This window comes from Pundamilia nyererei, unplaced genomic scaffold, assembly GCF_000239375.1.
Source record: "Pundamilia nyererei isolate P.nyererei 1_Seehausen unplaced genomic scaffold, PunNye1.0 scaffold00067, whole genome shotgun sequence".
NCBI classification, from domain to species: Eukaryota; Metazoa; Chordata; class Actinopteri; order Cichliformes; family Cichlidae; genus Pundamilia; species Pundamilia nyererei.
In genome coordinates, this window is record NW_005187468.1 from 3238733 (window position 1) to 3243702 (window position 4970).

Genomic DNA, 4970 nt, shown 5'->3' on the forward strand with positions numbered 1-4970 from the left:
TGGGTCTTTTTTATTACTTGTGGTTCCCTCCAGTTCTAAATAAGGTCTTCACAAAAAGTAGTGACCAGAAAATGACCTGAATTGCTGACTATAAAGAGTTATCAGTAAACCTGACACTGTTGTTGATACGGTAATGAAGCTCACATTATATTTCCTCTTTTCGCAAATCTTGCTCAATGAGTATTCCTTTTTAATTCTCTAATCCTCTCTGTGTGTGTCTGTATGTGTGAGGCATTATTTCCCTAAATGACTGTGAATTTTAAGCCTAGTTAGAATTAGAATTAGAATTCAACTTTATTGTCATTGCACATGCACAGGTACAGGGCAACGAAATGCAGTTTGCATCCATCCAGAAGTGCTTTAGTGATATAGATATATTACAATATATATTAGCAATAATATAGATATGTAAGTATATGTAAGTATATGTAATATGTAAGTATATGTACATATATGTATATGTAATTACATAAACGATAAGCTACAAACTAGCAAACACATCTAATTAAAATATTAACCTTAGCATTTATTTCTATGTTTTATTATTGTCATTATTATTTTTGAGTGTTTTATTATTTTAGTTCTCTGTTACTAGTAGAGAAGTCTTCCCAGCTGTCAGACACTAAGAGAAGTTATTAAATATTGTGTTCAAATAGGTCGCACTTTTCAGAAGAAACAAAGGGCAAACAGTAAAAGACTCAGTAATCTGTCAGTTTGTGGTATAATTCTATTTTCAAATTTAAGTAAAAGCATATGTGTCGATGTTTAATATGTAACAGACGTCATGTGTTCATTAACAGGTACTTTTACTGCACTGTTATTTGATTTTATTGCTGTGATGACATTAGGTTGGCACGGCAACGTATTTTATGCACAATGACCTTTGAATTTATTGCTGCAGTTAAAATGCAGTTAAGAGTTTCATTCCTGGAACTAAATTTATTTTTGTAAAATTAGGCTACAACTACTTCCTCCTGCAGTTACACTTCTAATAGTTTCTCCGTCTTTTGTTTTATACCTTTAAACTAAGTAAACAAACACCAAAGAAACTTTCAACAGTATAGTTGCAATAATAAATGGGCCTTCATTTGCAGCCCTCGTTGGGTCTTGCGAATAAGAAGATATTTATGTTCCTGTTCTGAACTTCTTTATTTTTTCAGTTACAGTTCCGTTCTTGTGAAATTTTAAACAACAGATAACAATCAACTACTGTGTCATTTCGTCTCTGGAAAAACAAAAACAAACAAAGAGACACATGTGACTTATGCATGAATTTTAAGACAGAAGTAAAAGTGTCACTAAAGCAGAACATACTCTGTAAACTCAGTAGTTGAAAACATATTTTATTATATTCATTTGAAGAAGTATATTATTACAAATACATTAAAAAATAACATGCAGCTATCATCATTGCACTCCTGAGTGAACAGGTGCCAACTGGTTACACATTTATTTAACTTTAATTTCGGCATGTGGCAGAAAAAAAGACATCACCTTTCAATGGACATAAAACACCCACAGGGACAATGCACATGTAGCTTGATCTTCAGTAATGGGTAACTAATGGGGGGAGGGCTGACTGAGATAACCTCTAGACAAATGTTGATGATGGGAGGGGGGTCTTCTCTCATGGTTTCATGTGCTCTAAACTAACGTTATTGTTTTACACAGAAGACCAACAATGACCCAAGTACAGATTGCACACACAGTCAGAATTGATACATTTGATTTGAACTAAAGTGAATTGAATAGAAAAGGTGAATGACAAGTGTTGTTGGTCCACAGTTAAACAATGAATGTCATTGATTCAATGAGTTTAAAGCCAGAGTTAAGACAAACTACTCTTATTTGTTAATTGAAGCCTTGTTCTTTAAATAGACATAACTCCTTGTTACCAAATGCACACTAAGAAAAGGACAAGTGCCATTTCTGTCACGCATTTATTGCTTGAATGATTTCAAACACAATCCTTAGCAACACCTGCTAGGATCCAGTGCCTACTTGCAAATGAATTAGTTTGATACATGAAGCACACTACTAAGACTACTAAAAAATATTATATATTTCCACAGCAGCCACAGAACAAAGTAAAGGATGTTTTGTTATATGATGTCTTCATTTTATTTACAATACCCTTAAACTGAAGTCATACAGTTATTGACTGTCAACAGTTTTCAGTTCACTCAACATTAAAAAAAAGAAGAAGAAAGAACTTTAAATCTGTAGTAAAACTCTCTGATCATATTTTACTCTCAAGTGGGATATTCTGATTTATTAAAAAGACACCTTAAAATGTGTGCAATTCTACTGCATCTAATGCCTTTACTGAAACATCGCACACTACAGTATCATTAAGCGCTGTTTATGTTTGCACGATTGAGATATAGATATTGACAGAGGAGGCAAATGCCTTGCTATCTTAGCCTGCAAACATGCATGAATGACTAGTGGACAACTTTGTGTAGAAATTTTTTCTGGGTTTTTTAGAATTAACATGGCAGAAACATTTCAGACACAAATAGAAATGCACAGACAGAAAAGAATAGAAAACAGGAACAAGTAAAAAAATATATAAATTTTTTTTAAAAAGCCCTGCAATTCCCACATAGCACATTATACATTACTTAGCATACATCTTAATAAAAAACATGTTGACAATTATGAAGATGAAGTCATCTAGGCATGTTGAAGGGATTTAAATGATAAAGTAGCTCACTGTTATCATACATATCATTAACTATACTCATCACACAGGTTCACCTGTCCCAGGAAAACATCTACAGTTCCCTCATGTTTATGTAAACCCTGACAAAGATAAAGCGTGCCTATATAAAGCATTTTATTGTTATTTATCAGAGTAAGTAAAAAAAAAAAAAGATGTAGTATTATTCTGAAATGTTATCCACATTATTGTCTAGTGTGCAATGGATGATTTCCCCAAACCTGCCCAATAGCACCAGAAAATGTTTGAAAGTCTGGAGTCATTCAAATGATTTTAAACAGAAGCATTATTAGTTATTGTCACTGCTGACCTTTCGTTTGCAGGGATGATAAAGCAGATTTCATTTAAATCTTTAAATTGCTGCACCTTTACAGTTCACTAAGATAATGAAGTAATGAATTGTCACACTGATCATCAAGTAGCATCCAGGAGTGTTGCTTTTAAAAAATTACTACTTCACTATTGGCCACAAATCTTGTATGAAATCACATGATAATATATTATGACAAAAGTGACAGATAAATATCTGAATCAAATAAAAAGTATATCACTGTTCAGATAACTGCACTTTGCACTGTACAAAGAAAATGCTGAACATAAGAACAGGAACACTATGATATGCCGTTTACTCAAAGTAATAAGGAAACATTGTTCCCATGGCAATAAATTTTAGAGCTAGTTGATTATTGACTACTTTTAAAGTGCTTTGACTCACGAGTTCAAGTCCAAGCTAGCCCACAATAAATGGAGTGAGATTGACTGCTTCTGGCCGGCTTGGATATGAATCTATCAGATCCAGTACACTCAGCGTACGCGAACCTGAGCATAGGTTTCTGCAGCATTAGGATCAGGCTGAGGGGCGGGCCTCTTCACGTGGTGCATGTGAGCATCATATGTAGGGAGGGAGGATGCTGCAGGAGCCCTGCTGTTCGCTTGAACCTGAGCATAATTTGAGGATTCACTCTGTACCCCCATCTGAACTCTCCCATCATTTCTCTTTGGGAAAAACCTGACATCTGCATAGTTCAACTCCTACAGAGGAAACAGAGAGTAGAATAAGATTATAACTGTGAAATACAGGGAGTCTTATCGTATTTGTTTTAGACTCTTTAAGATTCAACTTTCATTCAGTTACATTGCAATAAATTAAATATTAAACACATATTGGGCTAATTTTATGAAAAACACAACCATGAGCCCGACAGTTGTATCCAGCTGTTAAGTTGGGTTTAACTCAAAGTCTGACAAGGTTCAAAGTCTGATGCTGAGCATAAGGTACACAAGTGTTAGCTGTATGTTAGGAGGCATACTCTGTTATTCGGTCCATATAAACTATATTTGGACTAAGCTATAGTCCATAAGTGTGTCTCAAAACTCCAAGATTATGAATCTGTGATAATTTTTTCTAGCAAAATTTATAAACATAAGAGTTGATTTGAGGAATATTGGTTTTAATTCGTCCGATGTTTCTGTAAACGATTTAAGTAATGGGTTTAGGGATGAAAACATTGTTTCCTTAAACATATACTCAGGTATATGCATACTCATGTGAATTTAAAGGAGTTAGCAACTTTTACCTGATTTGAGGAAGCTGCAGTTCCCTGGCCTCCTTTAACACAACAACAAATAATAATAACAGGAGTTAAATGTAGGGAGAAGCAATAATTCCTTTACATGTACTCAGCAGGGGTAATATTAACTAAAAAAAAACTGAGAATAACACACTCAATACATGTAAATTAAGACATGTAAATTAATTAAGTTTCACCATAAACTAATCCCAATGTATTTACACCAGTACAGTTTTAGTACAGGCTGCATTTACTGATTCATATACCATTTTATTATTGTTGTCATTATTTTTGTCTTTTAATGCTTTAATGCCACCACTCAAACACACACAGAAAGAGCTGGGGATTAAATGACCAACCTTCTGATTAGCAGATGACCCACTTTATCTGCTGAGCCACTAGCTGCCAACACACACACACACACACACACACACTAACCTGTTGTAGATTTCTTCAGAGGTCCTCTGTTGAGAAAGATAAAGACTTATGACTACATTACACATATAAAAATTTGCCAAATAACAATGATATAGTCAATACATATTAAGTATTAATAATAATCAATATATCAATAATCAATACAGGGAGTGCAGAATTATTAGGCAAGTTGTATTTTTGAGGAATAATTTTATTATTGAACAACAACCATGTTCTCAATGAACCCAAAAAACTCATTA